This window comes from Giraffa tippelskirchi, chromosome 2 (assembly GCF_054371585.1).
Source record: "Giraffa tippelskirchi isolate mGirTip1 chromosome 2, T2T-mGirTip1v1.2.pri, whole genome shotgun sequence".
Classification (NCBI taxonomy): domain Eukaryota; kingdom Metazoa; phylum Chordata; class Mammalia; order Artiodactyla; family Giraffidae; genus Giraffa; species Giraffa tippelskirchi.
Genome location: NC_137276.1, coordinates 39924875 through 39947929, shown reverse-complemented (window position 1 = coordinate 39947929; position 23055 = coordinate 39924875).

Genomic DNA, 23055 nt, shown 5'->3' with positions numbered 1-23055 from the left:
CATAATCTGAGCCACTGTAGCTTCCAGTCTTGTTTTTCTCAATCTTTGGCTGCAAAGAATGTAATCAATCTGATTTTGGTATTGATCTTCTGGTGATGTCCATGTGTAGAGTCTTCTCTTGCACTGTTGGAAGAGGGTGTTTGCTATGACCAGTGCATTCTCTTGGCAAAACTCTGTTAGCCTTTGACCTGCTTCATCTTGTACTCCAAGGCCAAATTTGCCTGTTACTCCAGGTATCTCTTGGCTTCCTACTTTTGCATTACAGTCCCCTATAGTGAAAAGTATATCTTTTTTTGCGTGTTAGTTCTAGAAGGTCTTGTAGGTCTTCACAGAACCATTCAACTTCAGCTTCTTCAGCATTACTGGTTGGGGCATAGACTTGGATTACTGTGATATTGAATGGTTTGCCTTGAAAATGAACAGAGATCATTCTGTCTTTTTTGAGATTGCATCCAAGTACTGCATTTTGGACTCTTTTGTTGACTGTGAGGGCTACTCCATTTCTTCTAAGGGATTCTTGCCCACAGTAGTAGATATAATGGTCATCTGAGTTAAATTCACCCATTCCATTCCATTTTAGTTCGCTGATTCCTAAAATGTTGATGTTCATTCTTGCCACCTCCTGTTTGACCACTTCCAGTTTGCCTTGATTCAGGGACTTGAGCTTCCAGGTTCCTATACAATATTGTTCTTTATAGTATCGGACTTTACTTCCATCACCAGTCATATCCACAATTGGGTATTGTTTTTGCTTTGGCTCCATCTCTTCATTCTTTCTGGAATTACTTCTCCACTGATCTCCAGTAGCATATTTGGCACCTACTGACCTGGGGAGTTCATCTTTCAGTGTCCCATCTTTTTGCCTTTTCATACCGTTCATGCGGTTCTCAAGGCAAGAGTACTGTAGTGGTTTGCCATTTCCTTCTCCAGTAGACCGTGTTTTGTCAGAACTCTGCACCATGACCTGTTCATCTTGGGTAGAGAGTTAATTTAAGAGAGTTAAATTAAGTCTTCGGTAATCATAAAACACATAAAACAGCCATGGTTGGGACATCCTTGGTGGTTCAGTGGTTGGGAATCCACCTGCCAATTTTGGGGATGTGGGTTTGATCCCTGATCTGGGAGGATCCCGTGTGCTGTGAGGTGGCTGGGACATGCACCACAATTACTGAGCTCAAATTCTAGAGCCCATGCTCTGCAACAAGAGCCTGCAATGAGAAGCCTGCACACCACAACTAGAGAGGAGCCCCCACTTGCTGAGCACAGCAACAAAGACCCAACACAGTCATAAATAAAAATAAGTAAATAAAATTTTAAAAAGTACCATGCTTAAAATTACGTAGGTATCAGTGGGCCATCCATCTCTTCCAACAGTCATTTTCCTTCTGGGATTTGGAATTGCTTCCTGCTTCCTATTTGGATCTCGAGTGGTCTATACCTCCTTGTTACAATTATATCCCTGCCCTTCCCACATTAATGGCCCTAAACATCACCCCTTGTTAATATTAAAATATTAATAAGAAACTGCTAAAGGGAATAAAAAATATTGTGACTTATTGAAATTGCTTATTGAATAAATCAATACTGGTGAAAATGTGAAATGTTTTCTCCTCCTCAATACAAGGCCCGAGTCTAATGCTCTTCAGTTACTTTGCTATATCTTAACTTTTGGTCACTTCATATCTTTTTGCTGCTCTGAATCCGATTCATTACCCTTTGCCATCAGAAAGGTGGATTTACACCCCTTGCCAACATGTGGTCCTTGTTGTTCTCCCTCCCTCTCTTCCTCCCTTTGCCTCTTCCTCTTTTCCTTCTTTCTTTCCCCTCCTTCCTTCCTTTTAGCACAGTATTGATTTTTGCCAGTAGTCTAACAAACTAGTTGTAAACTATGAAAGTATCTTAAGTCCCTTGAGGCTCTACTCTTAACAGAGCTGGTGAATAAGCATCTTTAGAGAACGATGAGTTAGCCAAGTGAAACTCTTCCTAGTGATGGAGGTAGAAAGTGGCAGGGAGACAAACAATGCACACTGACCCAGTGTCATTGGTGGTCAAGACCTATTTTCAATTACATGAAATCAGAAGTCGATTTACCAGATGTTGCTTCTTTATGAAGTGGGTATACCCCATGCTTTTTGCTTTGAAAGTTGGGTGGAATTCAGGTGGATGTGTAGGAATCTTCGATAATCCATTAGAACATAATTTACCCATATTTTCTCCCTCTCAGGCCATTTAGGGAGAAGAGAACTTTGGTTTATTTCTCCTTTAAGTGTGGAAGATAAAATTAAACCAACAAAGCCAAACAAGCATCTACAATTGAGTCACTAAGATGACAACTTAGAGTTTTACAAATGGAACAACTTTTTGCAATGGATTTGAGAATCTGGCTATGGAATTAAGACTGAAGTGTAACTTCACTGTTCACTTGAAACTATCATAACATTGTTAATTGGCTATACTCCAATACAAAATGGTTTTTAGTGTTAAAAAATAAAAGTAAAATTTTAAATATTAAAAAAAATTTTTTTTTTAATTTACACACATTTAAGAAAGAACTAATAAGCATTATGCCTGATATTAATGAGTTCATTTATTTATAGGGCACAAGGCACACATTATGTCGACTGAAAACACAGTAAACAAAAAGCACTCCTTACAAAAAAATATAGACTGAAGGGTAAGCTGAGGAGTTCCTCTATATATATGGAGCAGCATTTCTCAGGCTAACTTTTTCATGCTCATACCCCACTAGCAAAGAAGTTATTGGCAAGCTTTATTTTCAAAGTTTATGAAAGCAATATATTTCATTTTCTAAATAGAACATTGTATTAAATATTGAATGTGCTTTTTCAAAATACTATTCCTTGCCTCCACTCCCATACTGTCCCCTCTACCCCTTGCTCTCTGCCTGAGGGTCACTGAACAGCACAGTTCAACTGCCCTGCCCACAGTGCTGTGAATCTACTGTCAATTCTGGCAAAATGTCTCAGGGTATTCTTCTTAAGAAGTTTAACAGCAAACTTTGCAATTTTAAATAAAGTAGGAGAAGGTTTGGTAATTCTTTAAAAATAATGCAAATCCAGTGGTTTAAGTTTAAGTTTCTGGATGAGATACTTTTTAAAAATTGTTACTTTGACACAAATTATGTTGTTTGAGATCCATGAGATTCAAATGGGCCATTGATACTGTTGTGATTTTTGACTAAACAAAATCTTTCATTTAGCTTTCCCAAGCCATAGAAAGAAGCTTCTAATTTTCTGTATTATGTCTGGTGGCTAGAAAAACAGATCATAGGAAAATAAGGGAACAGGATACAGAGGAAAATTTTTCCTAAGTCAAGAAATATGCCAAAACAGAAATTCTTCTCAATTCCTGACTGCCTTATATAGAGCTGGGTGTGTAGGTGATAATTAGTAAATATGTTTAGACCAGCAATTGACATTTCCTGTATAGCCATACATATTTAAAACTAGGCTTGTTATTTTATGGAGAAGATGTCAGATGAAGTAGTAGAGACACAGAGAAAACTGGGGTAAGCAGATCTTGGCATTAAATGTCATCTTCTGCCTCTTATTATGTGACTTTGAAAAAATTGCCTACCTCTTGAGCCTCAGTTCTAGCATCTGTAAAACAGAAATTATAATACCTTGCAACATTACTATTTATAAGGATTAGAAAGTGTGTATGTATATACAACAAGGATTTGCTCTATGGCACGGGGAACTATGTTCAACATCTTGTAATAACTCATAATGCAAAAGAATATAAAAGGATATCTATATCTATGTAAATCTCTTTGCTGTACACCTGAAACTACCACAATATTATAGATCAGCTATACTTCAACAAAAAATAATAAATAAAATTTAAAAACAAATAGTATATATAAAGTGCTCACACATACTTGTTCCTTACTTAGTGGCAGGCACTATTATTATTGGTAAAAAAAAAAAAAAGAAAAACAATATTAACTTCAAAATTCTTTTATTAGGGAAAATCTTTCCTGAGCTAACTCCCTTCTAAATCCCTGTAGCTGAGCCTGGCTTCACCCCAAGTTTTAGAAACATGTAGCCTTGGTGTGAACTCTGCACCCAGTCCCTTTTCTGTAATCCCCGTAGACCCCAAGTTCATCTGACCCCAAAGTGCCTTAGTCAAAGGGGAATTAATGGGACATTTTGCCAAAAACTCTGAATGGAGATCTTCCAAGGACAGAACATTCTGGAACCCACAGTGCTTTATATCCTCTTCTCACAGTGGCTGGGTTCAAAGCAAAGCTGGAGGGAAAGCTGTCTAAGGAGATCTGGACCCAAAAAATGCCAAGAGTTTTTTTTTGAATCTGTGTGTTGTAAACAGTATGTACCGGCATCATATTTAGATTCCTTTTGGCAAATTAGCTGGTCTCATTAGCAATAAAGTTAAGTTAAAAAAAAAAGAAACAACTGTTAGCAGCTGAAAAGTAATTTGAAAAAAAACTCACTGTAATGATTTTAAGATTACTTTTTAATGTTATTATATTAATTTTATATGCTGTGGCTCAAGTGAGAGCAGTTGTACCATTGAAAATTTGATCATCTTATTCACAAATACAATTTTTAAAAACATTGAGAGTCATATAATTGCTAAAAGTATTTTCTTGTAAATTCCCTGGGTATGTAGGGGGGATGTTTTCTTAAATTGTGTTAGAAGCCAAGTGCTTTCTTTTATTCATCTTTGGATCAGCAGAACTTATTTAGCATAGTGACTGATACATAAAAGGTAATAAATAAAAGCTTGTTGATTAAGTGGAGAAATAGATGAATAAAGTTTGTTTCTAGAATGAAGTGGTGGAAAGAGCACTTCACAGAAACCCAGAAAACCTCCATTTGGTCTTGGCTTTCTCACTGATTCACTGTGTAACTTAGACAAGTGACTTAATTTCTCTGAGGCAGACTCTTCTGATGATGCGGTCAAAGCAGTATAATACTGCTGATCTCATAGGGGTGTTCAGCTGGCCTCATAACACTGGCAAGCCTTATATGCAGATGAAATAATGAATATGCTTTATAAACAGGAATGCGTGATAAAAATGACGATTAAATGTATATATATATATATATATATATATATATCTGCCACTTCTTAAGTTCTTAATCAAGTTACCACTAGTTTCTGAGAAGCCAATCAAGCTGGGAATAGCTGATGTTCTCACTTAGGCTGTGCTGTATAATGACACAAGTAATAGTAATAATAATGACAATGACTGTCATTAATTGAACAGTTATTATAAGCTAGGTCTTGTGCTAGACATGGCACATTATATGTAATCTTCATAACAGCTCTGTAAGACAGAAGTTACTATTACCTTTATCTTACAGACAAGAAAATGGGAACTCAAGTCATCCATTACTCGATCTGTTTGATACCAATGTTCATACCCTTTCCACTAGACCATTATGCCCTTTACAAAAAGTTTTACAAGGTTTTCAGCTCTGCTGTGATAACAGGTTCCTTAACATAGCAGATTTCATTGAATCCTCACCACAACCAACGAGGTGTGGTATTATTATGTTGTACCCATTCTATAGATGACAAAACTGAGTCCTAGAAAGGCTAGGGAATCAGATCTGTCTGATTCCAAATCATGGCTCTAGAATTTGTAATAGTTCATGTGTGTGATTATGTAGAAACAGTGGGATACACCTAATTTTCTATTGTCTGAAAGGCAAGAATGCAGTCATAATGTGTAATAGTCCTTCCGTACCAGGTGACCTTTGCCTTTGTAAAAAAAAGTTGAAGATTGCCTGGATTCAGGGGTAACCTTTCTGTACAAGGCAGAAAAGGACCTGAAAGCAATCTTAGTGGAGTTCGTGGAAATTTTTGCCTGCCAAATTTTGTGCAGTCATTCCGATTGGGGGAAATGCTCCTGCTAGGAGTCTTATTACCCCAGGAGCCTCAGAGTTCACACCCAGACTCCAGTGCTGCTAGGAGGCAGGGTGAGACCCATATCCTGTAGATCCCAAGCTCCCAGTAGAGTTATTCATTCGGAGAACAGGGATCACGGGAACAAATGGGCTTGTGTGAGTGTGGACCTTTCCTTTTGGCTCTGGTGTCTGGCATTCCGTGGATGCAGCAGCAGAAGTGACACCTCCCTAGGGGTCTTCAATTCCCGATGCACGAGAGGCTTTGGTGCTGGTGGAAGGGCCGTGCAATGGGGACTGAGCGGGGACTTCCTGCCTTTGAGAGCTTGGGTTTTCCCATGCTGGTCTTGGGCATTGCTATTGAACTTCTTCTTTTTTTTTTTTTTTTATAAATTTATTTATTTTAGTTGGGGGCTAATTACTTTACAATATTGTAATAGTTTTTGCCATACATTGACATGAATCAGCCATGGGTTTACATGTGTTCCCCTTCCTGGACCCCCCACCCACCTCCCTCCCCATCCCATCCCTCTGGGTCATCCCATTGCCCCGGCCCTGAGCCCTTGTCTCATGCATCGAACAAGGAATGGTGTTCTGTTTCACATATGCTAACATACATGTTTCAATGCTATTCTCCCAGAACGTCCCACCCTCACCTTCTCCCTCAGAGTCCATAAAATTGTTCTATGCATCTGTGTCTCTTATTCTGTCTCGCATATAGGGTTATCGTTACCATCTTTCAAATTCCATATATATGCATTAGTATACTGTATTGTTGTTTTTCTTTCTGGCTTACTTCACTCTGTATAATGGGCTCCAGTTTCATCCATTTCAGTAGAACCGATTCAAATGTATTTTTTTTAATGGCTGAGTAATATTCCATTGTGTATATGTACCACAGCTTCCTTATCCATTCGTCTGCTGATGGACATCTAGGTTGCTTCCATGTCCTGGCTATTGTAAACAGTGCTGCGATGAACATTGGGGTACATGCGTCTCTTTCAATTCTGGTTTCCTCGGTGTGTATGCCCAGCAGTGGGATTGCTGGGTCATATGGTAGTTCTATTCCCAGTTTTTTGAGGAATCTCCACACTGTTCTCCATAGTGGCTGTACTAGTTTGCATTCCCACCAACAGTGTAAGAGGGTTCCCTTTTCTCCACACCCTCTCCAGCATTTATTGCTTGTAGACTTTTGGATAGCAGCCATTCTGACTGGTGTGAAATGATACCTCATTGTGGTTTTGATTTGCATTTCTCTAATAATGAGTGATGTTGAGCATCTTTTCATGTGTTTGTTAGCCATCTGTATTTCTTCTTTGGAGAAATGTCTGTTTAGTTCTTTGGCCCATTTTTTGATCGGGTCGTTTATTTTTCTGGAATTCAGCTGCAGAAGTTGCTTGTATATTTTTGAGATTAATTGTTTGTCTGTTGCTTCGTTTGCTATTATTTTCTCCCATTCTGAAGGCTGTCTTTTCACCTTGCTTATAGTTTCCTTTGTTGTGCAAAAGCTTTTAATTTTAATTAGGTCCCATTTGTTTATTTTTGCTTTTATTTCCAATATTCTGGGAGGTGGGTCATGGAGGATCCTGCTGTGATTTATGTCGGAGAGTGTTTTGCCTATGTTTTCCTCTAGGAGTTTTATAGTTTCTGGTCTTACATTTAAATCTTTAATCCATTTTGAATTTATTTTTGTGTATGGTGTTAGGAAGTGTTCTAGTTTCATTCTTTTACAAGTGGTTGACCAGTTTTCCCAGCACCACTTGTTAAAGAGATTGTCTTTTCTCCATTGTATATTCTTGCCTCCTTTGTCGAAGATAAGGTGTCCATATGTGCGTGGGTTTATCTCTGGGCTTTCTATTTTGTTCCATTGATCTATATTTCTATCTTTGTGCCAGTACCATACTGTCTTGATGACTGTGGCTTTGTAGTAGAGCCTGAAGTCAGGCAGGTTGATTCCTCCAGTTCCATTCTTCTTCCTCAAGATTGCTTTGGCTATTCGAGGTTTCTTATATTTCCATACAAATTGTGAGATGATTTGTTCTAGTTCTGTGAAGAATACCATTGGTAGCTTGATAGGGATTGCATTGAATCAATAGATTGCTTTGGGTAGTATACTCATTTTCACTATATTAATTCTTCCAATCCATGAACACGGTATATTTCTCCATCTGTTTGTGTCCTCTTTGATTTCTTTCATCAGTGTTTTATAGTTTTCTATATGTAAGTCTTTTGTTTCTTTAGGTAGATATATTCCTAAGTATTTTATTCTTTTTGTTGCAATGGTGAATGGTATTGTTTCCTTAATTTCTCTTTCTGTTTTCTCATTATTGGAGTATAGGAATGCAAGGGATTTCTGTGTGTTAATTTTATATCCTGCAACTTTACTATATTCATTGATTAACTCTAGTAATTTTCTAGTAGAGTCTTTAGGGTTTTCTATGTAGAGGATCATGTCATCTGCAAACAGTGAGAGTTTTACTTCTTCTTTTCCTATCTGTATTCCTTTTATTTCTTTTTCAGCTCTGATTGCTGTGGCCAAAACTTCCAAAACTATGTTGAATAGTAGTGGTGAAAGTGGGCATCCTTGCCTTGTTCCTGACTTTAGGGGAAATGCTTTCAATTTTTCACCATTGAGGATAATGTTTGCTGTGGGTTTGTCATATATAGCTTTTATTATGTTGAGGTATGTTCCTTCTATTCCTGCTTTCTGGAGGGTTTTTATCATAAATGGATGCTGAATTTTGTCAAAGGCTTTTTCTGCATCTATTGAGATAACCATATGGTTTTTTTCTTTCAATGTGTTAATGTGGTGTATTACATTGATTGATTTGCGGATGTTAAAAAAACCTTGCATTCCTGGGATAAAGCCCACTTGGTCATGATGTATGATCTTTTTAATATGATGTTGGATTCTGTTTGCTAGAATTTTATTAAGGATTTTTGCATCTATGTTCATCAGTGATATTGGCCTGTAGTTTTCCTTTTTTGTGACATCTTTGTCTGGTTTTGGAATTAGGGTGATGGTGGCCTCATAGAATGAGTTTGGAAGTTTACCATCTTCTGCAATTTTCTGGAAGAGTTTGAGTAGGATAGGTGTTAGCTCTTCTCTAAATTTTTGGTAGAATTCCGCTGTGAAGCCGTCTGGTCCTGGGCTTTTGTTTGCTGGAAGATTTCTGATTACAGTTTTGATTTCTGTGCTTGTGATGGGTCTGTTAAGATCTTCTATTTCTTCCTGGTTCAGTTGTGGAAAGTTATACTTTTCTAAGAATTTGTCCATTTCTTCCAAGTTGTCCATTTTATTGGCATATAGCTGTTGGTAGTAGTCTCTTATGATCCTTTGTATTTCTGTGGAGTCTGTTGTGATCTCTCCATTTTCATTTCTAATTTTGTTGATCTGATTCTTCTCCCTTTGTTTCTTGATGAGTCTGGCTAATGGCTTATCAATTTTGTTTATCTTCTCGAAAAACCAGCTTTTAGTTTTGTTGATTTTTGCTATGGTCTCTTTTGTTTCTTTTGCATTTATTTCTGCCCTAATTTTTAAGATTTCTTTCCTTCTACTGACCCTGGGGTTTTTCATTTCTTCCTTCTCTAGTTGCTTTAGGTGTAGAGTTAGTTGATTTATTTGATTTTTTTCTTGTTTCTTGAGGTACGCCTGTATTGCTATGAACCTTCCCCTTAGTATTGCTTTTACAGTGTCCCATAGGTTTTGGGTTGTTGTGTTTTCATTTTCATTCGTTTCTATGCATAATTTTATTTCTTTTTTGATTTCTTCTGTGATTTGTTGGTTATTCAGAAGCGTATTGTTTAGCCTCCATATGTTGGAATTTTTAATAGTTTTTTTCCTGTAATTGAGGTCTAATCTTACTGCATTGTGGTCAGAGAAGATGGCTGGGATGATTTCAATTTTTTTGAATTTACCAAGGCTAGATTTATGGCCCAGGATGTGATCTATCCTGGAGAAAGTTCCATGTGCACTTGAGAAAAAGGTAAAATTGATTGTTTTGGGGTGGAAAGTCCTGTAAATATCAATTAAATCTAATTTGTCTATTGTATCATTTAAAGTTTGTGTTTCCTTGTTGATTTTCTGTTTAGTTGATCTATCCATATGCGTGAGTGGAGTATTAAAGTCTCCCACTATTATTGTGTTATTGTTAATCTCCCCTTTCATACTTGTTAGTATTTGCCTTATATATTGTGGTGCTCCTATGTTGGGTGCATATATATTTATGATTGTTACGTCTTCTTCTTGGATTGATCCTTTGATCTTTATGTAGTGTCCTTCTTTGTCCCTTTTCACATCCTTTATTTTAAAGTCTATTTTATCTGAAATGAGTATTGCGACTCCTGCTTTCTTTTGGTATCCGTTTGCATGAAATATGTTTTTCCATCCCTTCACTTTCAGCCTGTGTGTGTCCCTAGTTTTGAGGTGGGTCTCTTGTAGACAGCATATATAGGGGTCTTGTTTTTGTATCCTGAACTTCTAAACTTGATCTGCTTTTCATAAAATAAAATTCAAAATATCCTCCTCCTAGTTAAATGAGCCGGGGTGGATTCTGTTTCTGGCAAATAAAACTCGTGCCAGATTCAGTAGTCACGAAGTTTAATGAGTAGGAGGGCTTGGCCATCTCAGAAGACTTTGCTTGCTGCTGTGCTCTGAGTGGGAGGTCAGCTCTGTCCTCTCCAGGGTCCAGTGGCACTGAGTAAGGGGGACTCAAGCCCTATATTTCTCAATGCTTCCAACGCTGTGGTGTGCTGGAGCCTGCTTGTACTGGCTTCTGAAAGTTGAGTGTTACATTTTCAGGAATTTTATGAGTCTGTTGACAACTCTGATAGCTTGAAATCAACTATGTTGGGAGTATTTATATTACAGAAACTTGCAAATGCTACAAATCAGGCCTCCCCCACTTCCCAGTCGGTTAAACATTTGCCAGCCTATCACTGCCCTGATATCGGATAATTCTGTACTCTTTGCTGCAAGATAGTTTATGAAATGTTCTGCTAAGCCTCATTCAATGTTGACAAGTTTCTAAGACTTTTACTGGGAACCCATCTCAAATCAGAATACAAGACTTGTAAGAACTTTGCCAGCGTTGTTTCCTAAACCTAGAGAACTCTTCCATTGCTCTTCTGCCCAGCAAACTTCAAGATCTAGAACCAATTAATCACCTTCCTTAGGTCTTAACTGACTCCCCAGACAGAATCAATTATTCCTTCTTCTGAGTGCCTCTCCCACCTTTAGCATTTGGCTCATGAATGCACTCACATCATTATTGTTCTTCTTAAAACATTACACAGTGCTCACACATGTCACACTCTTTTCTAAGCCATTCTAGTGCCTAAGATATATTTACTTACTATGTTCATATTTACTGCCCAACAAGGGAGGTACAATTATTGCACCTATTTTATAGGTGAAAAAACAGAGGCACAGAGAGTTGAGTAACTTGTCCATGGCCACATGTCTTAGCATTTACATAGCCTGGCCTTGGTTCTGTGTTCTAAACATTCTTGTTTTTATGTAGCTGCCTCCATAGAGATTGTAAAAATTCGTTGTTTGCCTTTTTGTTTTTGTGTGTTTCGAGGGCAAGATCTGGGTCTTACCCATTTGGGGAACCATAGCTCCCAGCATAGCATGTGTTACCACCGTGTAGTGTGTACTAAACCTAAATGCATTAGTAGTTTCTCAGCCCCTTCCTCGTTTTGGCGATTCTTTTTTTCTTTTCACTTTTTAAAACTTAAATTTATTTTTAATTGAAGGATAATTGCCTTACAATATTGTGTTGGTTTCAGCCATACATCAACATGAATCAGCCATAGGTATACATATGTTCCTTCTCTCTTGAACCTCTCTATTGGCGATTCTTACATGGAAGCACAATTCAAAAGAGGGATAGGAATAGAGCTGCTCATGTTAAAGTCCACATGGCCTTTACCGTGCTTCTTGAGGCAACCCCTCTGGCATCACTGTGGACCTTTAGGCTCTGGCCACATCAGTTTGTGTATTGCTGAATTGGACCACTGATCCTAAGTTTCCATTTAGAAAGTAAAATCTCAGTTTCTCTGATGATAGTGCTGAAGTTTTAGTGCTGTTAGTGCTAGTATTAGGGCTGTGATCTAGGGAGGGGTGGGAAGAGCAAAGAACAGAGAGGGAAATCCATTTAATAACAAAGAGATGCTCACTTCAAGGATAACTAGTTACTTTAGATGGTGGAAGATACCTTCAGGAACATTAGGGTGGGAGAAGGGGAGACTGAGCTAAGATTTGGAAGGATGGAGCTCCGCTCACTAGGAATATTGTATTTGCTGGGCTGTAGGAGGAGAAGGGGACGACAGAGGATGAGATGGTTGGATGGCACCACCGACTCGATGGACATGGGTTTGGGTAGACTCCGGGAGTTGGTGATGCACAGAGAGGCCTGGCGTGCTGCAATTCATGGGGTCGCAAAGAGTCGGACACGACTGAGCGACTGAACTGAACTGAACTGAACTGAGGAGGGCACCTCCCTCCCCTGCTACCCCAGCAATGGGCTGTCTCCAGTTAGGCCTTTCCAGTTGCAGTTTCCTCCACCTGAACTACTCCTCTGTCCAGGACACTCTGCTCCTCATTCCTGATCCCATGCAAATGTCATCGCCTCGGGGAAGTCTTCTCTTTCTCCCTAAGCCACATCTACTGTGTAGATTATCGGGAGCTTTGTGGAATTCATCAAAGCATCTGTGACTAAGGCTGATACAGCCAGCATTCAGTAATTTCTTGCTGAATACGAGACTTAAGAATAGCATTGGGGAGGCTCTTCCTGTGATGGCCTCAAAGAAACCATTCCGTTCTTTACTTGAGTAATTGCCTCAGTTCTTCACCTGGTTATGGCCTTCAGTATAAGGCCACATGTGTTGCTTTCAGAACTTGCGTCTGCCTCCCATCACTTTTTTTTTCCCTTCTGGCAGAAGATCATTAGGATTGTAGAAGACGAAGTTCAGCTTGACTCCAGTGGTGGGTGTGTGAAGTGTGGTCCTGTGTTGGGGGGGGGGTGGTATTAACTGTCTTCCCTCTGGTGCCCCACCTTTCCAGGCACAACTCTGTATATGCCATGGTGGTTTCTTTGTTTCTGGTACAGGGTGGTGGTTGTCATCCAGGAAGCTGTGGAGAAGAGCCTATACCCTAGAATGCACTAAACCCAAGTGAAGCATGCCAAGGGACAACCAGTGATAGCCCCAGGAGCTAAGTTCGGGTCAATTTGGTCTGTAATTAGGCCAAGTTATTTCCTAATTCCACCTCTAGGGTGTTTCTAGGGAACAGGATCTGCCTCCCGTGGCTGGGACGGGCAGTCTCTCCTTCCTGGACAGCCCTGGAGTGAAGACTCTGAAGGGGATGAGGATGGACGCAGCCTATACAAGTGCTCGGCTCACTGTTTAGACTCAGTAATAGCAACCACATGGTGCTGCCAAGGCCCTGCCATGCCTGGAGGGCTTGGTTCCTGTTCTTATCCAGCTAGATCTCTGACTGTAGCCAGGCTGAAAGTGACATGGCCTGCTTAGTAACCCTCAATATCCTCTTACGGGATTCTCTGACTCAGAACTCACAGACAGGATGTGAGCTCAGCTTCTTGCATACCTTCAAACACATGGGCATGTTCCTGAGTTTCCTCCAGTGTTAACTGGGGTGGGAAGAAATGCTAAACATGTGTGTGTGGGAGATGGAAAGGAATTTCTTGGGGAGACTCTTTGAAGAGACACTTGGTGAGCTACAGAGGAGGATGGCTTTTCCTTCCTGAATTTTTGCCCTATTGTCCAGCTCTCAGTATTAAACCCAGGAGTAACTACCCAGTAGGCACAAGGCTGATCTCCTTTACTTCACTCTCTCAACTTCTTGTCCGGACAGAGATGCCAGTCACTGTACTTAAGCAACACCCCATCATATCCAGCTGTTTCTATCAAACCAAGTCTTCCCTGTCCATTCTGGTCAACAAAGTGGTCCATCAACTTAACCCAGTATTCCCATCTTCCCTACCTCTTATCATTCTTTCCTTTAGCTTCTACGCTGCCAGCTGGTCAGTTTCCTTCTAGTTTATCCCATATTTCCTGTCAGTTCTTCCAACTTAGTGTTGACGTTTATCTTTAGTAGAAAGGCAAGCTGCTTCAAAACAACCTCAAAATACAACCTTCATCACCATCAACATGACCCTTGTCATCTATTAGCCCATCCTTTACACCGGGCTCTGTGCTAGGGCTTTCCAGGAATTAATCCATTTAATTCTCATGATAATCCTATGAGGTGAGTACTATTATTAGCCGCACTTTACAAAGGAGAAAACTGAGGATCAAAGAGATTGAGTGACTTGTGAAGGGACTCAAGGGTATTAAGCTTATACCATATCAAGGATTTGAACCTAGATCTGTCTGATATCAAAGCCAGAACTTTAAAATTTTTTAAAAATTATTTTATTTGTCTGTGCTGGGTCTTCGTTGCTGTGCTGGCGCTACTCCCTAGTTGTGGCGCATGGGCTTCTCATCGTGATGGTTTCTCTTTGGTGGAGCACAGGCTCTAGGGCATGGGCTCAGTAGCTGTGGCACCTGGGCTTAGCTCCACCAAGGCATATGGAATCTTCCTGGGCCAGGGATCGAACCTGTGTCCCCTGAATTAGCAGGTGGATTCTTAAGCACTGGACCACCAGGGATGTTCAAAGTCAGAGCTCTTAACCATGATAACATATAGCCTCCTGTTGACCCTAGGCTTTCTTACCTTGAATCCAATCAGAGTTCATGTATGCAGTTTAGGGTCCATCCTTGGGCATTTGGGTATTGAATACAAGTAGGAATTCTTATTAGATCAGATGATTCAACACCTTTTTACTAGTTGAGAAAACTGAATACAAGAGGGGCAGAAAAGCTTGCCGAAGACTCTGAAGTAGGTTAATGGAGGAACCAGAACCTGGTCCCAGGTCTCCCGACTGAGGCACACCCAGTGCTTTTTCCAGCACAGCACATAGCATCCATTTGTGTTCTTGAAAATTTGTTCTCCATAAACTTCAAAATTATTAATCTTGCCTACTCAGTTCAAGTACTAACTAATTAAGGATCGAAGTCATATTTCCCACTTTAAAAATATATTCCCAGTCTTACATAAGATGTGAAAGCAAAGTGTTTTACATGGTGGTCACTGAATGGAAAATGCAGATGCTGGCAGTGCCTGGCACGTAGTCCACTCAGTAAGGGCTTTTCAAGTGAATGAGTGGATGAATGAAATGGTGTCAGGAGGACTAGAGTTGAATTTGAGCTGGGGGGTGTTTCCAGGAATATGGATGAAGTTTTGCAACAAAGGAAAAACACCCAGCTTTGAATGCTGCTGACAAGCTGGTCTTTAAAGAAAATTACAACACATATGTATGAAGAGATGAGTCACTGGAAAAGAGTTATTGAACCTGACAGGCATGGTGAAGAGAACAGAAGTGGTCTCTGACTGCTCAAGAAATATGCTGAACATCTGCTTGGCATCAACCAGACCATGTCTGCCTTCTGACTGATGGGATGTGCCCCTGTGTCAAGTGGTGGCCTCTCACGTTTGGCATTGTCATTCAGAGCTCTGAAAAATGTGGTTACTGTAGAGGGTAAAATGTCAGGTGTTTCAGGCATGCTTTGGTACAGTATTTCCTAGCTCAGTGCTCTTCAAACTTTAATGAGCATATGAATCACTTGAGCATCTTTTCAAAGGGCTGATTCTAATTTAATAGGTCTTGGGTGGGGTTTAAGATTCTGCATTTCTTACAAGCTACTAGGTGACACTGATGCTGCTGATCTGAACAATACTTTGAGTAACAGAGTTCTAGGTGCTGCTCCATGGAAAAATACTAGAGAAGGAAACAGTTGAAAGTAGTTCTCCAGACTTGTGAACACAGCTGGGGAAGGAGAGGGTGGGACAAATTGAGAAAGTAGCATGGAAACATATACATTACCGTATGTACACTAGATAGTCAGTGAGAATTTGCTGTATGATGCAGACTCAAACCCAGGGCCCTGTGACTACCTAGAGGGGTGGGATGGGTGGGAGGTGGGAGGGAGGGTCAAGAGGCAGGGGACATATGTATACTTTTGGCTGATTCATGTGGATGTATGGCAGAAATCAACACAATATTCTAAAGCAATTATCCTTCAATTAAAAATAAATACATAAATAATGTAAACTGTAAAGCAAGCAAACAGAAATACTATACTGTATATGTGAAATGTGTTAAGGAAGTGTTAAAAGTTCTCATCTCCAAAAGAAAGAAAGAAATAAAGTAGTTCTTGTTCACTTCCTCAGCATTCTCCTCAGATCTAGGACACCCACTCAGGACCAGCTTTCCAGCAGTGGGCTGGCCTCCCAGGTGGTAGTTATGATGCTTTCCTGGGGCTGAATGGATTTGAGAGTCAAGGAGATGTTATGAGATTGCAAATCAAAAAGATCAAAACTCATACTTCCTACAGATTTACACCTAAAGTCCACACGAAGAAAATCTGAGTCACTTAGAGATTTATCTTCATTTCTAGGGCCTAGCACATAGTAAGCCATTCTATTAATAATGCCAAATGAATGAAGAAGGGAAAAGAGGAGAGACTGTAATAATAAAAAAAAATCTAGAGTCATACTACATGTCTCTAAAATAAACTTTACTTACAGGATTAAGAACTGTGCCCCAAAGTCAAGTAAACAAAAATAGATGTCTGAAGGACCATACCTTAACACTCAGACATATTACTTATGGAAAAATTCTAAGTCCTCACTTGGAGCCTATTTGTACTTTTTTTAACGTTTAAACAAAAGAGTGAAATGGTTTATTATCAATATAAACAGAATGATGTGATATCTAGCCTTTTGTAAGATTTTACAGTCTGCAATTCACTTTAAAAATAGCTTTATTGAGATATAATTCACATATCATAAAATTTACCCTTTAAAGATGTTATTTGTGCTTACTTTACAACCTATTTTATAGAGCTTGGCTGTCTTAGTAGATGAGAAAAGGCAAGTTAAAGCGGTTTGGAGAGGACAAGAGACAGATAAAGGCAGGCAAAGGAAAAGATGGGGCTAAGAGACAAGGCAAAAATAATATTAAAAGAAGCACAGAGAAGTACCAAGAAAGTACAGTAATCTGGAATTATTTAACTTGGTGGAAACCCATTTCTACTACACTTCAAAATATCCCAAGAAGATGACTATATACCACCTAGGATAATAATGGATGTTCAGGTAAAGAGTCTGCCTGCAATGCGGAGGCCCAGGTTTGATCCTAGGGTCAGCAAGAACCCCTGGAGAAGGAAATGGGGACCCACTCCAGTATTCTTGCCTGGAAAATCCCATGGATGGAGGAGCCTGGCAGGCTACAGTCCATGCGGTTGCTAAGAGTTGGACATGACTGAAGAGACTTCATTTTCATGGTGATATCTTTGAGTTATCAAGGAGACGTTGAGTTGTAGTCAATGTACTCTGCTTAGGAAGCCAAGATAACTGTGATCTATTAACACATTTTCTTTACAAAGGTAATAAGAAATATATTTTTAAAGAAGTTTTGGGTGCTTTAAGGAGTACTCAGCTCTCTCCACAATGAGTCAGTCCACAGGGATTCCAGAAAGCCCCAATGTTTTACAGTATGAACTGAGATGGGACCAAACTCAGCCACATGCACTTGGCCCTGCTGGCTCATGGCCAGAAGTCCTCATCACCACGTGTGTGATCAAGGGTGTCCAGGCTGCGATTGTGGCACATCTTCCTCCTGTGGGTACCATCCTCCCCTTTCCTTTTGGCACCTGACTATCTCCTGAGATCCTCCTGATTCTATAACTTAAAATTTCCTCAGTGGGAATCAGAATGGTCCGAATCTGAGAGGCAAAGAAAATACTGGAAGATTTTCTGTCAAATTTTCCATTGGTTTAAAAATCTGAAACTCATTTTCTCCTCTGACCTGTCCCCAGCTGCCTTGGGAAGGAAAACACATGGATACACAATGCCAGCAGCCACTGTCTGAGCACTCTTACTTTTATACAATTTTTTAAAAATTTTATTTTATTTATTTTTGCCTGTGCTGAGTCTTTGTTGCTGTGCGGACTTTTCTCTGGTTGAGGAGTATACGGACTACTCTCTAGTTGGGATGTGTGGGCTTCTCATTGTGGTGGCTTCTCTCATTGTGGTGGCTTCTCTCATTGTGGAGCATGGTCTCTAGGGCATTCAGGCTTCAGTGGTTGTGGCTCCTGGGCTCTAGAGCACGGGGTCAGTAATTGTGGTGCATGGGCTTAGTTGCTGCAAGGCATGTGGAATCTTCCTGGATCAGGGATCGAACCTGTGTCTCCTGCATTGGCAGGCGGATTCTTTACCACTGAGCCACCAGGGAAGCCCTGAGCACTCTTTTTCTTGATTGTGCAACATGTTTCCTAGTCTCTTGCTTTGAGGGACTACATGTTTATAGGGTTCAGTCAGTTCAGTTGCTCAGTTGTGTCCAACTGTTTGCAACCCCATGAATTGCAGCATGCCAGGCCTCTCTGTCCATCACCAACTCCCGGAGTTTACCCAAACCCGTGTCCATCGAGTCAATGATGCCATCCAGCCATCTCATCCTCTGTCGTCCCCTTCTCCTCCTGCCCCCAATCCTACCCAGCATTAGGGTCTTTTCCAATGAATCAACTCTTCGCATGAGGTGGCCAAAGTGTTGGAGTTTCAGCTTCAACATCAGTCCTTCTGATGAACACCCATAGCTGATCTCCTTTAGGATGGACTGGTTGGATCTTCTTGTAGTGCAAGGGACCCTCAAGAGTCTTCTCCAACACCACAGTTCAAAAGCATCAATTCTTCGGCGCTCAGCTTTCTTCACCGTCCAACTCTCACATCCATACATGACCACTGGAAAAACAATAGCCTTGACTAGACGGACCTTTGTTGGCAAAGTAATGTCTCTGTTTTTCAATATGCTATCTAGGTTGGCCATAACCTTCCTTCCAAGGAGTAAGCGTCTTTTAATTTCATGGCTGCAATCACCATCTGCAGTGTTTTGGAGCCCAAAAAAATAAAGTCTGACACTGTTTCCACTGTTTCCCCATCTATTTGCCATGAAGTGATGGGACGAGATGCCATGATCTTAGTTTTTTGAATGTTGAGCTTTAAGCCAACTTTTTCACTCTCCTCTTTCACTTTCATCAAGAGACTCTTTAGTTCTTCTTCACTTTCTGCCATAAGGGTGGTGTCATCTGCATATCTGAGGTTATTGATATTTCTCCCAGCAATCTTGATTCCAGCTTGTGTTTCTTCCAGCCCAGCGTTTCTCATGATGTACTCTGCATATAAGTTAAATAAGCAGGGTGACAATATACAGCCTTGACGTACTCCTTTTCCTATTTGGAGCCAGTCTGTTGTTCCATGTCCAGTTCTAACTGTTGCTTTCTGACCTGCATACAGGTTTCTCAAGAGACAGGTCAGATGGTCTGGTATTCCCATCTCTTTCAGAATTTTCCACAGTTTCTTGTGATCCACACAGTCAAAGGCTTTGGTATAGTCAATAAAGCAGAAATAGATGTTTTTCTGGAACTCTCTTGTTTTTTTGATGATCCAGCGGATGTTGGCAATTTGATCTCTGGTTCCTCTGCCTTTTCTAAAACCAGCTTGAACATCTGGAAGTCCACGGTTCACGTATTGCTGAAGCCTGGCTTGGAGAATTTTGAGCATTACTTTACTAGCGTGTGAGATGAGTGCAACTGTGCGGTAGTTCAAGCAGGTAAGTAATTTTCTGCACCTATGTTTCCTCATCTGTAACATGAGGATGATAATACCTGCCCTGCCACCTCACAGTGTTAGAGTGAGGTTTAATAATAGCTTTAAAAAGTAGGTCAAATATATTGAGTACTTACTATTTTTTTTCAGGTATCATCTGCATATTATCTCATTTAATCCTTATATTAATGTTGGAAGTCAATAGCTTTATTATTCCCCGTTTTGCAGATAAGAACACTAATTAATAGAGGTGACTGGACCAAGATCACCATGGCTAAAGAACTGATGGGGCCTGATCTTGAAGACAGGCCTTCTGAGTTCAGAAATTATATGGGATAATGCCTACAAAAGCATTTTTTTGGAAGCTGAAGAGGTCTCAGAAATACATGAGGTTAATACTCTGTCTAGGATTAATTTGTAGGACCACATTGGAGTCTACCTCTTACCTTTGTCTCCCTAACGTGGCTTTCCTGGCTGGGCCCTTTCCAGGCCCAGTGGACTTAAGAAACTTCACAGCTTTTCCTGTGAAGCTTTTCCAACAAAAGCTTTTTATGTTGTTTTTCCTGATGGTTCTGGATCACTGGCATCTTTGGCTATAGCATCTTGGAGATCATTAATGAAATTTGAGTCTTCGACATCACGATAATTGACACATCTCTTGTAATGGCCTGACTCCTTACTGGGGAGAAATGCTTCCCCTGATCTTTGGAAAGGAAGCAGCCAAACTATTTTCTTCGGTATTATTGGAAAAATCAGCCACTGTACTTCTAGGATCAAAATGACCAGAATGACACCTTGCACAGATCCCCAATGACGGCTATTTTTCTTTTGCCTTCCCTGTGCACCCTCTCAGATGGAAAACTGCTGCCTGGTCTGCTAAGGAAAGAAGTACCATGCTGATAAGGGCTTCTCAGGGTTGTTGGAATAGTTTCAGGATTTGTGAATATTTCATTTCATCTCTGGACTTCCCCTTTATTGCAAAATATCTGTTTCCTTGGGTGTGTTTGCTCTACACAAGGAAAAATTCCTCAGTCTCAGATTTCTTCCAGGCTACTTCCTGTTTCTTTCCTATGGTCAATTCTAGTCATCTTTGTCCTGGTGTGTGACTCAGTCTAGGAGCATCTCAGATTTATCCAACTTTATGCAGTTCATAAACATATATTCCTTTTTTTTTTTCTACAGTATCTTACACCAACTATCCCAAACTCTTGGCATGATTTTGTATTTAGGCTCAGAGCTACAGTCAAGTTCACAGTCAAGGGCTGTTCTTTTGATTACTCTTCTAGCCCTTTTTGACTTCCATGTTTCAAAACCTCTGATGCTATCAATACTTTACCAGCCATCATCCATGGAAGCCCCTGATTCTAGCGGATCTTTCTGACCGACACAGCCAATTCCTCTTATATCACCACCTTGATAGGATGCCATCAGCTCTAAACCTTCACCATTTCCCTTCCAAACCCACCATTCCACACTCTGCTCCCTCCTTCCTTTAACTTAATATGTTTACTTTTCAGAAAAAGGTTAGGAAGAACTGATGGTAAGCACACAACTGGAACCAAGGAAGATAGCCGGGCACCCAGATGATAGCATTCCTTTTTCTCTAATCAATAATTCATTTGGAACTAGGATGTTTGAGGAAAAGGAGACTCAACTTGACATAGCCCTTCACAAACAAAAGAGAATGAGCAGAAGTTGAAAGCAAAATGCAGTTTGGGACATGGACCAAACAAAATGAAAACATCTTGTAGCATGATAAAGACTGTGTAAACTTCTTTATGTTTCAATGGGATTGCTTTTGCAAAATGCAAGGGCATTGCTTATATTTTCTTTTGAAATGTATCTGTGTTGTATAAATACAGCAGTTGTGGCTTTTGACTTGTCCTTCTACCCCAAAGTCTTACATAATTTTAATGCTGCAGTTTGATGGAGGCACAGACTTATATCATATCACATATCATATCATCAGATCACAGCAAATAAAACGCCCAGCAAAGGAGATTATCACCCTTACAGATGAGGACAGGTCCTGTCTTCCTCTGGAGAAGTCCACAGGATGAGAAACTTCAGGAATGATTTGTTGTTGTTTAGTCCCTCAGTTGTGTCCGACTCTTTGTGACCCCATGGACTGCAGCCAGGCTTCGATGTCCTTCACCATCTCCTGGAGCTTGCTCAAACTCACTTTCATTGAGTCGTGGATGCCATCCAACCATCTCGTCCTCTGTCGTCCCCTTCTCTCCTCCTGCCTGCAATCTTTCCCAGCATCAGGGTCTTTTCTAATGAGTCAGAAATGATTAACTGACTTCAAATGTCCAGGATGCCCATACATGAGAACACTTGGGTCCCTTCTCTGTAAATGCTGTTTGTTCCCATCAGGCTTATTCTCTGCTTTTCCTGCTCTCTTTCCCATGCCCTAATTTTAGTCTCATCATGCTTGTGGGGCTTGTGTTTAGTTGCTAAACCTTGGCCCTTTCCACATTCCTCTCAAGACAGGTGAACATATCAAGTGTCTGTATGAATCACTCCCAGGTGAGGCCACCAGTTTCCCCATAGAACAGTCCATGGCTGGGTCCCGTTTCCCCAGCTTTGCTCCTGGACCGTGAGGCATCATGGCCAAAGCCTGGTCTGCTCTCTGCAGTCTCAGAGCCCCAGTTTGACTTGGGGGAAGTTCCTCCTCCTCAACCCATCCAGCTAGATCTCCAACACTCCTCTGCCCATCTTTGCTGTGGAGGTTCATTTCCTTCCTGTACCCCTGATTTTTTTTTTTTTTTTTTAGAGAAAGTAAAACTGCCTTTATTCACAGGGAACATAGTATGTTGCCCTTGAGGAAATTGTTTTTAAAACATTTTACAAAATTTAACTGCAGTTGATTAACACTATTCTGTTAGTTTCTGGTATACAGAAGGGTTCCCTTTTCTCCACACCCTCTCCAGTGTTTATTGTTTGCAGATTTTTTGATAATGGCTATTCTGACTCGTGTGAGAGGGTACCTCATTGTTGTTTTGATTTGCATTTCTGTAATAATTACCCATGTGGAATACAGTCCTCGGGGTTGCAAAGAGTCAAAACTGAGCACTCTCACAATCTTTTTTTCATGTGCCTGTTGGCCATATGCATGTCTTCATTACCCTTGTTTTTTTTTAAATTTAGAAGGTTTTGCCTGTGGGCAGGTTTTCTCACACTGCTTCCTCTCTCTTTGTCCTTCTGTTTTCCTTTGTGTGTCTGACTCTCAGTTCTGCATGTGTATCTTATCTTATATGAAATACCTGCTGTGAAGTAGTATTGTCACTTCCTAGTAAAGTAAAAAAAAAAAATCTTTTTTTTTTTCTGTGAACGCGGGAAAGGACCAGAGCTTGAAATTCAGGAAACACCTAGAACCCAAGAATGTAGCCTGAATGGGGAAACGGATGTAGAAGACTGGGGAAGCTTAGC